Raw genomic sequence first — 12,759 nt, forward strand, 5'->3', positions numbered from 1 at the left:
CTCCTAACATATGTATTTTTCTTTAGTGAGTTTGAGCCAATTACATGTCAACAAATATGACAGTCACGTGTTGTTAGGTGAAAATCCTTGCGATAGGTACCATCCATCTCCAGAAATAAAGAAAGTTAGGCTACAATCTTCGGGAAAAAAATATTATATCACTTGCCACACTAATATATAAAACCCTTTTGTAGGATACATATAACCTTTTTCTGAAAGTTCATAACATTTCGACCAACCTAAATGTTCTATATAGCCTACAAAAGGGTTTTATATAGAACCTTTTAGGCTGCCATATGTTGCAACCTGGTCTCAGAGCATTTCTTATTATTCTGTATGTAAATCTGACGTCCTCCATTCAGTACACTATGTTATGTTTCGTATGGTATGTATTAATTTGTGAATGTCCATCATTAATTTTGTATAATATGGTACAAATGACAATTTTTATGATATGTTTCGAATTGCAAACTGTACAAAGGTTAAGAATATACAAACGTACAATATGTTACGACTTTGCAAAAAGTATGTAATAAATTCCAATTTGTTGTTGCTAACGTTAGCTAGTTGGCTAAGTTTCTAACGCTAACGTTAGCTAGGCTAGGGGTTTGTGTTAAGATTAGGAATTCGGTTAAAGAGTTAAGGTTAGGGTTAGCTAAATGGGTTGAGGTTAGAAGGGTAAGCTACAACCAACCATCCTCCTTTTGTTTTTTCCTTAAGTAACCATACCAAATGTAACATATTATAGCAAGATGGCGCCGTACTGGATGGCTGCCGTTTTGCAAACTCCGACCCAACTTTGCTATTTTGTGATTATTTTGCTGTTTATTTTTACTTTATTTTCAAGAACAACCAACAAGAAATGTTGAACATCAGAGCAGCAGTTACTTACCCAAATTCCGGCTTCAAATTTGACTCGTCTGCCCTGAGCACTCTCTGTAATTTCGACCCAATTTTCGGGCTACCCAAGAGGAAACTCCGGCATTACAGAGGCAAGAGGGGGGATCCTGGTGAGATTAAGGCGAAGAGAAAACCGGCCACCTCCTCCCTCATTCTACATACTACAGTCACTTGATAATAAGATGGAGGACCTTCGATCGCGGATCTGCTACCCACGGGACTCTCGAAACTGAAATATTCTTTGCTTTTCTGAAACATGTCTCTCTGACAATTGGCTATCCAACTCAATGGATTCTCCATTCACTGAGCAGAAAGGACAGTGGAGTCGGGGAAATCGAGGGGGGGGGGGGTCCCTTTTCATCAACACCAACTGGTGTGCCAACTCCAGCATGTGGAAGTACTGACCCACTGTTCACCCTTCTTGGAATACCTGATGGTCAAATGTCGACCCTTCTACCTCCCAAGGGAGATTTCAGCTGTTATCCTTACTGTTATATACATTCCACCTCAGGAAAATAAAAATAACAAGCTGGCACTTAAACTGTACAAGACTATAAACAAGCAGAAAAACTACATTCAGAGGCTGCTTTTCTGGTTGTTGGCAGATTCATTTAAATCTGTGTCACTAAGACACGTGATGCCCAACTTCCATCAACACGTCTCCTACACTACTAGGGGTGATAAAGTCCTATACCGCTGTTATTCTACCCACAAACAAGCCTACAAGACCCTCCCTCATCCGCCATTCGGCAAATCAGTTCATGACCCTATACTCGTGCTTCCTGTTTACAAGCAGAAGCTCAAACAGGAAGTACCCATGACTCTCTCCGTTGAGAAATGGTCACCAGAATCAGAGATTATGCTACAGGACTGGTTTGCTAGAGCTGATTGGAATATGTTTCAAGACTCCTCCGATAACATTGATGAACTATCCACCTCCGTCACTGGCTTCATTAGAAAATGCATCAAAGACGTTGTCCACACAGTGAGGGTTCACTGCTTCCCAAATCAAAAGCCCATGATTGGCGCTAAACTGAAGGACAGGGCTATCGCACAGAGCTATTATAGACAACCCTGAGGCTACGGCTGAGGACAGGAATAAGTACAAGAAGTCCAGCTATGACCTCCGCAGTTTCAAAAGGACAATATAGGAATGAGGTGGAATACACAGGCATGTGGCAGGGGCTGCAGCGGAAGACCCAACCGTGATCTGCATTGTATGCATTCTTATGCATTCTATGACAATCACAACATCGTGCCAGGTGTGAGGGCCACTCTCCGAGGCTGACGTGATAAAGGTCTTTAAATCAGGTCAACACCCGCAAGGCCCAACGGTATTCCAGGGCACGTTCTCAGACATGCGCAGAACTGGCAGGCATATCCATGGTAATTTTCAACCTCTCTTTTCCCAGTCTGTAATCCCCACGTTTTAAGATGACCACCATAATTTTTGTTCAAGAACTCTAAGGCTTCATGCCACGTCTACCTCCCTGTAGCACTCACTTCTATAATCGCGAAGTGCTTTGAGGTGCTGGTTATGGCACACATTAACCCCACCATTCCAGACACCCTACACCCAATCCAATGTGTATACTGCAATAGCAGATCAATAGAAGACACAATCTCAATCTGAACACCTCCCTCTGCAATTGGATCCTTGACTTCCCGACGGGCCGACCCCAGGGTGTAAGAGGAAGGAACATCACCTCCGCCACGCTGACCCTAAACACAGGGTCCCCACAGGGCTGTGTGCTTGGTCCCTTCCTTTACTCCCTGCTCACGCATGACTGTGTGGCCACGTACGACACCAACACCACCATCAAGTTTTCTGACGACACAACGGTGATAGGCCTGATCACCGGCGATGATGAGTCAGCCTACAGTCAGGAGGTCAGAGACCTGGCAATGTGGTGCTGGAGCAACAAACTCTCCCTCAATGTCAATAAGATCAAGGAGCTGATCGTCCCAAAACACGCACCCAGTCTTGAAGAAGGCTCAGAGAGCGCCTCTTCCCCATCAGGAGGTTGAAAAAGTTTGGCATGGACCCTCAAATAGTTCTACAGCTGTACCATTGAGAGCATCTTGACTGGCTGCTTCACGGCTTGGTATGGCAATAACACCGCCCTCGGATGGCACCACAGAGTGGGGTGCGGACATCCCAGTAAATCACTGGGGCCGAGCTTCCTGACATCCAGGACCTCTATATCAGTGAAAGGAAGGCCCGGAAAATTGTTAAAGACTCCAATCACCCAAGACATAAACTATTCTCTTCCGAATTGACTAATATTTCCCTGTGTATAACTGCAGTTAAGCTATTCTGCAAACGAAAATCCTCAGTCAAGCAATCCGCATTGTAGAATTTCCTGCTCACATGCACTGCACATTATGGTAGGCTTATCAAGTAGAATATGCTTGACAGGACACTACTGCATCATGGGCAGCGCCATAGAAGCAGCAAAGAGGTCAATCGAACTCAACCGGGTGGGACTTCAAACTTCATTGGCTGATCCCTCCTAGTGACCATGTTTGAGTCATGTTCACCTGGGTCATCAGGAGGGGTCAGTCAATGGCAATTCCATTATTTTGGTTGAGTTTGATTGACCTCTTTACCGCATCTATGGCGCTGCCCATGATGTCACAAAGGCTATAATGGCACACATACAAAGAAGAGTTGGCATTTAGCCGTCACTACTTCTAAACCTGAAAAGAGACAACTTCTACATGTTATGCAGGGAAAACAGCTAAATATATCCAAATCTGACTTAAGTAACCACATTGTGGGCCTGTTACAATATATAAATCATGACTGATTTAGCAAATATCCACTATAAGATTAGATTTGTTGAATGTACGCATATCCTTTACCGCATCTATTGAGCATCTTCAATTTGAAGTAGTACAATTTCTTCTTCACGATTGCCTGACCCCTCCTGACGACCCAGGTGGACATGACTCAAACAGGGTCACAAGGAGCCAATGAAGTTGGAAGTCCCACTCAGTTGACTATGTAAAATAGTGAAAGCCCTCAATGGCGCTGCTCATGCTAATACAGCCTTTTGGCCGCTAGAGGCCTCTATCATTCTCTATTGTATTAACCAATGATTTACAGTGCATTCGGAATGTATTCAGACCACTTGACTTTTTCCACATTTTGTTACAGCCTTATTCTAAAATGGATTAAATCATTTTTTTACACACAAAAAAGAATACAATAAAAATACCTTATTCAAATCAAATCAAATGTTATTGGTCACATACACGTGTTTAGCAGATGTTATTGTGGGTGTAGCGAAATGCTTGTGCTTCTAATTCTGACAGTGCAGCAATATCTAATAAGTAATACCTAACAATTTCGCAACAAATGCCTAATACGCACAAATCTAAGTAAAAGAATGGAATTAAGAATATATAAATATATGGATGAGCAATGTCAGAGCGGCATAGAACTGTGAGGGTCAACGCTGGAGACAGGAAGCGGGTGCAGGGAGAACATTTAATAAATAACAGACATGAAACAGGACAGGAACAGTGTCTGGACAGGGGAAAAATAACGACATCAATGCAGACACAGGGAACAAACGGGGAAGCAGACTGTTATAAACAGGGCAATCAACAAACGGAAGGAGTCCAGTTGAGTTCAATGAGTGCTGCTGCGCGTAATGATGGTGACAGGTGTGAGTAATGAAGGGCAGCCTAATGAAGGGCAGCCTGGCACCCTCGAGCGGCAGAGATGGAGAGCGGGAGCAGTTGTGACAGTACCAGGGGCACAGCATTCCACCTGGGCGAGCCTGACGGGCCTGGCCGAGGAATGAGCGCTGGACAAGCCGGCTGGGCCGTAGAAGCCCGACGAACCGACAAAGGCGTGGGAGGCTGGCGAACCGGCTGAGACGTGGGAGCATGATGATCCGGTTGAGGCATGAAAGCCTGATGGCCTGCCGAGCCCACCGGGGCAAGAAAAACCTCTCGAGTTAGCTAGGGCTTGTAAGCCTGACGAGCTAGCTGACACACCCCCGGGTTCCATTGACGACGGCACCCGGACCTGACTTCACCAACAAAAAACAAGGCCTCCCTGATGCTTCCAATTTCGGTCTCTGCATTCTGTGAGGGTCGACGCTGGAGACAGGAAGCAGGTACAGGGAGAACATTTAATAAAGGGCACAAGGCGAGACCCAGATGCAGATGGTTTGAGTCTTGATACTTATTAAACAATCCAAAAGAGTTAGGCAAGAGAATGGTCGTGGACAGGCAAAAGGTCAAAATCAGTTCAGAGTCCAGGAGGTACAGAGTGGCAGGCAGGCTCGAGGTCAGGGCAGGCAAAATAGTCAGGCAGGGACAGACAGAGTCCAGAAAACAGGTAAGGGTCAAAAACCGGGAGGACTAGCAAAAGAGAATAGAAAAACATACAACATGAACTGGCACAGAGAGACATGAAACACAGGGATATATACACCAGGGATAATAAGCAACACCTGGAGGGGGTGGAGACAATCACAAGACAAGTTAAACAGATCGGGGTGTGACACGGACATGAAATAGGACAGGAACAGCATTTGGACAAGGGAAAAACAACGACATCAATGCAGACATAGGGAACAAATAGGGAAGCAGACAGTTATAGACAAGAAAATCAACAAAGAGGAGTCCAGGTGAGTCCAATGAGCGCTGCTACGCGTAATGATGGTGACAGGTGTGTGCGTAATGAAGGGCAGCCTGGCACACTCGAGCACTAGAGTGGGAGCAAGGGGTGACAACACTAAGAGACAGTATATACATATGAGATGAGTAATGCAAGATATGTAAACATTATTAAAGTGGCCAATGATTACAAGTCTGTGTATGTAGGCAGCAGCCTCTCTGTGCTAGTGATGGCTATTTAACAGTCTGATGCCCTTGAGATAGAAGCTGTTTTTCAGTCTCTCTGTCCCAGCTTTGATGCACCTGTACTGACCTCGCCTTCTGAGTGATAGCGGGGTGAACAGGCAGTGGCTCGGGTGGTTGTTGTCCTTGATGATTTTTTGGGCCTTCCTGTGACATCGAGTGCTGTAGGTGTCCTGGAGGGCAAGTAGTTTACCCCCGGTGATGCGTTGTGCAGACCGCATCACCCTCTGGAGAGCCCTGCGGTTGTGGGCGTTGCAGTTGCCGTACTATGCGGTGATACAGCCCAACAGGATGCTCTCAATTGTGCATCTGTAAATGTTGGTGAGGGTTTAAGGTGACAAGCCAAATTTCTTCAGTCTGAGGTTGAATAGGCACTGTTGCGCCTTCTTCACCACGCTGTCTGTGTGGGTGGACCATTTCAGTTTGTCAGTGCTATGTTCGCAGAGGAACTTAAAACGTTCCACCTTCTCCACTGCTGTCCCGTTGATGTGGATAGGGGGTTGCTCCCTCGGATGTTTCCTGAAGTCCATGATCTTCTCCTTTGTTTTGTTGAAATTGAGTGAGAGGTTATTTTCCTGACACCACACTCCCAGAGCCCTCACCTTCTCCCTGTAGGTTGTCTCGTCGTTGTTGGAAATCAAGCCAAATACTGTTGTGTCGTCTGCAAACTTGATGATTGAGTTGGAGGCGTGCATGGCCACACAGTCATGGGTGAAGAGGAAGTACAGGTGGTGGCTGAGCACGCACCCTTGTGGGGCCCCAGTGTTGAGGATCAGCGAAGTGGAGGTGTTGGGTTACGCCGGGGCCCCCTCGATGTCCAGGGGGGGCGGAGGGACCTCCCGCACCTCAACGTCCTACAGTGGTCCAGCTACCACCGGCCTGAGGAGAGACAAATGAAACAAGGGGTTAATACAATAGTAAGGGGGAGCTGTAACCTATAACACACCTCGTTTATTCTCCTCAGGACTTTAAATGGCACCACAAATCGCGGGCCCAGCTTCCGGCAGGGGAGGAGGAGAGGCAGGTTTCGGGTCGAGAGCCAGACCCGGTCCCCCGGTGCGAACACGGGGGCCTCACTGCGGTGGCGGTCAGCGCTCTCCTTCTGCCGCCCATCGGCCCGTTTCAGGGCTTCCTGGACGGCTCTCCAGGTCTCCTTTGAACGCTGCACCCATTCCTCCACCGCAGGAGCCTCGGTCTGGCTCTGATGCCACGGTACCAGGACCGGCTGATAGCCCAAAATGCACTGAAACGGCGACAGATCCGTGGAGGAGTGGCGGAGTGAATTTTGAGCCATCTCGGTCCATGGGACGAACTTCGCCCACTCTCCTGGCCGGTCCTGGCAATACGACCGCAGAAACCTGCCCACATCCTGGTTCACTCTCTCCACCTGCCCATTACTCTCGGGGTGAAAACTCGAAGTCAGGCTGATCGAGATTCCCAGACGCTCCATGAACGCCCTCCAAACCCGGGACGTGAACTGGGGACCCCAATCAGAAACTATGTTCTCAGGCACCCCGTAGTGCCGGAAGACGTGTGTAAACAGGGCCTCCACAGTCTGTAGTACCGTAGGGAGACCAGGCAAAGGGAGGAGACGGCAGGACTTAGAAAACCGATCCACAACGACCAGGATCGTGGTGTTCCCCTGTGACGGAGGAAGATCGGTGATGAAGTCCACCGACAGGTGTGACCAAGGCCGCTATGGAACGGGAGGGGCTGTAACTTCCCTCTAAGCAGGTATCTAGGAGTCTTACACTGGGCACACACAGAACAGGAGGAGACATAAACCCTCACGTCCTTGGCCAAAGTGGGCCACCAGTACTTCCCCCTAAGACCCGCACAATCCTATCCATCCCCGGATGACCAGAGGAGGGTAGCGTGTGGGCCCACCTGATCAATCTATCGCTAACACCAAGTGGGACGTACCTCCAACGAGTTGGACACTGTGGTGGAGTAGGTTCTAACCATGACGCCCGCTCGATGTCCGCGTCCACCTCCCATACCACCGGTGCCACCAGACAAGAGACCGGAAGTATGGGGATGGGATCGATGGACCGCTCCTCGGTATCATAGAGACGGGACAGTGCGTCGGCCTTAGCGTTACGGGAACCTGGTCTATATGATATGGTGAAATGAAATCTGGTGAATAACATCGCCCACCTTGCCTGATGAGGATCCAGTCTCCTCGCCGCCCGGATGTTCTCCAGATTACAGTGGTCAGTCCAGATGAGAAAAGAGTGTTGCGCCCCCTCAAGCCAATGTCTCCACACCTTCAGAGCTTTTACCACAGCCAGCAACTCCCAGTCCCCCACATCATAGTTTCGCTCTGCCAGACTGAGCTTCCTCGAAAAGAAAGCGCAGGGGAGTAGCTTCAGGGGCGTGCCCGAGCGCTATGATAGCATGGCTCCAACACCAGCCTCGGACACGTCCACCTCCACTATGAATGCCAAAGAGGGTTCCGGATGCGCCAATATGGGAGCATCGGTAAACAACGCCTTCAGATGACCAAAAGCTCTCTCCGCCTCTGCCGACCACCGCAAACGCACCGGCCCCCCCTTCAGCAGTGAGGTAATGGGAGCAGCCACCTGCCCAAAACCCCAGATAAACCTCCGGTAGTAATTGGCAAACCTTTACCGTGGTCGGAGTCGGCCAATTACGCATGGCCGCAATGCGGTCACACTCCATCACCACGCCAGATGTGGAAATGCGATACCCCAGGAAAGAGACAGCTTGTTTGGAGAACACACATTTCTCTGCCTTGACGTACAGGTCATGCTCCAACAGTCGCCCAAGTACCCTGCGCACCTGAGACACATGCGTGGCGCATGTGGCGGAATAGATCAGAATGTCATCGATGTAAACACAGAATGTCATCGAGTAAGAATTGCAAGAAGGGCGTTTATTTACAAGTCCATCATGAGCAGGAACAGGACCACAACAGCAGCCACAAAAAAACAGAAACGCAGTCCAGAAAAAACACCTGTTCAACAGAACAAAACAAACGCAACCCAAACAAATGACAGATACACAAACAATCCCGCAAAAAACCTTAGAGGGTATGGCAAGATTAAATACCCCACAATTTACCTAAACCAGACACAGGTGAACAACAAGACAGAGAAAACAAAACGAAAAAGAAAAGGGATCGGTGTCAGCTAGTAGACCTGCGATGACAACTGCCGAGAACCGCCCGAACAGGGAGAGGAGCAGACTTCGGTGGAAGTCGTGACACCTGCTCCATGCTCTCTGGTCTAATGTAAATTTGGGCGTAAGTGGGTTTTATACACTTCTGGTAAAAGGGTTCCATGGTGGCAATGCAATGCCTGTGCTCACGGTGGTGTGGCCACTGACTGATCATAAGTTACTAGGAAAAACAATTCTCATTTAGAAAACTAAAATCACGTAGTTATCTTTCCAAAAGTATTCTTAAACTTAATAATTTATTTGAAATCCAAATCCAATCCAAATCAAAGCAAAATCAAAGCAAATCAAATCAAATGTATTTATATAGCCCTTCGTACATCAGCTGATATCTCAAAGTGCTGTACAGAAACCCAGCCTAAAACCCCAAACAGTAAGCAATGCAGGTGTAGAAGCACAACATTCAGATGCAAACCCCAAAATTGAGAAGTGTATACACACAAAGATACAGTAATGTGGTTATACTGTCTTTCATGATGTCACAAAATGAAACAAATTCGGCATGGTCATTCTTTTATTTCCCACTGACCATCCACCACCTTCTCTAAAATAGGAATATTGTGTCATTCTCCAATTTGGGATGTAGGAGTCTTGGTGGGAACAGTGTCTTTGTTCTCCGTAGGTTCTCTCCCGCAATAGTCCATGGCTGTGAAGAGAGAGTTTCTGCAAGGAATTTACAACCTGTCATTAAGTCATAAAACTGTGGAGAGAGGGGGGGGGGGGTTGTGTCTAGGATTCTTCCTCCAAGGGCACGTCATGACAGGAGCAAAATGGAGTCGTGGTCAGATTTGCCAAAAGGAGGGCAGGGGAGAGAGAGCCTTGTATGCATCCCGGAAGTTGGAGTAACAAAAGTGTTTTCCAGCGCGAGTACTACAGTCGTCGATATGCTGATAGACTTTAGGTAGCCCTTTCCTCAAATTTGATTTGTTAAAATCCGCAGCTACAATAAATGCAGCCTCAGGATATGTGGTTTCCAGTTTGCATAAAGTCCAGTGAAGTTCCTTGAGGGCCGTCGTGGTATCGGCTTAAGAGGGGATATACATGGCTGTGACCATAACCAAAGATAATTATTTTGGGAGATAATATGGTCAGCACTTGATTGTGAGGAATTCTAGGTCGGGTGAACAAAAGGACTTTATTCCTGATGGTGCGATGAACAGAGAATCCAGATGTCTGGACCTACTCCGACACTATATCCCGAGAGAGCCATGTTTCCGTGAAACGGAGTATGTTACAATCCCTGATGTCTCTCTGGAAAGAAACCCTTGCCTTGATCTCGTTAACTTTGTTATCCAGGGACTGAACATTAGCAAGTAATATATTCAGAAGCGGTGGGTGGTGTGCATGCCTCCTAAGTTTGACTATAAGACCCCTCCAAATCTCTCTTCTCCGCCGGGGTTGTTTTGGGTCGGCTTCTGGAATTAGTTCAATTGCCCTGGGTGGTGTGAAAAAAGGATACGCTTCTGGAAAGTTGTATTCCTGGTCATAATGCTGGTAGCGAAGCGGATCCTGTGTTCTGCCTTTCAACCAGGACAACGGAATGGATCCCAGCCGGCGACCCAAAAAAACGACTCCGTAAAAGAGGGAAACGAGGCGGTCTTCTGGTCAGACTCCGGAGACGGGCACATCGTGCACCACTTCCTAGCATTCTTCTCGCCAATGTCCAGTCTCTTGACAACAAGGTTGATGAAATCTGAGCAAGGGTAGCATTCCAGAGGGACATCAGAGACTGTAACGTTCTTTGCTTCACGGAAACATGGCTCACTGGAGAGACGCTATCGGAGGCGGTGCAGCCAGCGGGTTTCTCCACGCATCGCGCCGACAGAAACAAACATCTTTCTGGTAAGAAGAGGGGCGGGGGCGTATGTCTGCATCATTGAAGGTCCCCAAGAACACAGTGGCCTCCATCAATCTTAAATGGAAGAAGTTTGGAACCACCAAGACTATTGGCCGAGCTGGCCGCCCGGCCAAACTGAGCAAATCAGGAGAGAAGGGCCTTGGCCAGGGATGTGATCAAGAACCCAATGGTCACTATGACAGAGCTCCAGAGTTCCTCTGTGGAGATTGGAGAACCTTCCAGGAGGACAACCATCTCTGCAGCACTCCACCAATCAGGCCTTTATGGTAGAGTGGCCAGATAGAAGCCACTCCTCAGTAAAAGACACATGATAGCCCACTTGGAGTTGGCGAAAAGGCACCTAAAGACTCTCAGACCATGAGAAATCAGATTCAGGTACAAAGAGCATCACCCATGGAGTTTGCTGCAGGCAGAGAATCCTAGGAAATGCTATTTAATTGACACAAGCTGTCTCCAGTCAATCATTCAATGGCTGGTTGTGCGTGAACATTTTTGCACGAATGACAACTAAATGCTGCAACCAGGGGCGCAACTTTGGATTTAGAAGTGGGGGAGCATAATTATTATTATTATTCCCGTCGGATAAACACTCCAAAATAGCCTATCCAACCGCTCGAAGGCATCCACATGGTCCTAATACACACCGCTGCCTCATTTTGAATCACATTATCACATCACAATGGATAAGACCCAGATGCAGACAGTTTGAAGTAACAAGAGTTTATTACAACAACAGGGGGCAGACAAGCGACAGGTCAAGGGCAGGCAGAGGTCAGTAATCCAGAGCAGAGTCCAAAAGGTACAGAACGGCAGGCAGGGTGAGCCAGAATGGTCAAAACTGGGAAAACTAGAACTATAGAGAAAACAAGAGTACGGAAAACCACTGGTAGGCTTGACGAGACAAGATGAACTGGCAACAGACAAACAGAAAACACGGGTATAAATGCACAGGGGATAATGAGGAAAATGGGCGACACCTGGAGGGGGGTGGAGACAAGCACAAGACAGGTGAAACAGATCAGGGTGTGACATCTGCAAAACCTGCAGAGCATTAGATTATAAATGGAAAGACAGGATAGACAGCCATCTGAAAAAATACACACAAAAAAAAATACACTGCTGTTTCATCCTTAGGCAACATAAGACAATGTCAATCAACAAAAATATTTCACAACATATTCATTGTCTATTCTTAAAAATGCCCATCATACCATATGTTATATGGTATGATGCCGTTCTGTACCTTTTGGACTCTGCTCTGGATTAGAAAATGTAGAGGGGGGAATGTATACTATTTTGAGAAAGGAATAAAATGCCTATTATTCCCATATAATGTTGATAACAGACAATGAATAAGTTAAATATTTATGTTGATAATGTCCTTACAATCAATAATCCCTGTATGATTCCTACACAGGCTCATGAGTCTGGGAGGGAGGGCGGCACAGCTTCTGTCACCCATAACCCTTCTAAATCTTCCACTATGAATTCCTGAAGTCCCAGATACTTTTCTGCCGCAGCCACAATCACGTCCAATTTGTTTGAGCCGTGCAGTTTATCACAGTTGCAATGAACGCCACAAATCCAATTTCTTTACATACAGCATGTCCGCTTCTCTTGGTTGACAAATAGGCTTATTCACTCTGGGCATTGGTGCAACCACTACCATTTCATCAACTTCACTTGCAGTCTTTTATTTTTTATTAACAACAAATCCATACAAAAGATACACGGGGGAATACAAGTATATTTAAGTTCCTAGGTGGCTGGTAGCCAATCTAGTACATAGTGGGATCGAATGGAGGACATGAAGGTATTTTAAACTTTGTAGCTTTTATATGATTTATTGCTGAATTTTTATTCACACCCTGGTGGGTGTGAAAAGGGGGATTGTGAGGTTCTGTGTTATGCACTATAGCCTGGTA

The sequence above is a fragment of the Oncorhynchus kisutch genome, linkage group LG27 (genome assembly GCF_002021735.2).
Source record: "Oncorhynchus kisutch isolate 150728-3 linkage group LG27, Okis_V2, whole genome shotgun sequence".
Taxonomy (NCBI): Eukaryota; Metazoa; Chordata; class Actinopteri; order Salmoniformes; family Salmonidae; genus Oncorhynchus; species Oncorhynchus kisutch.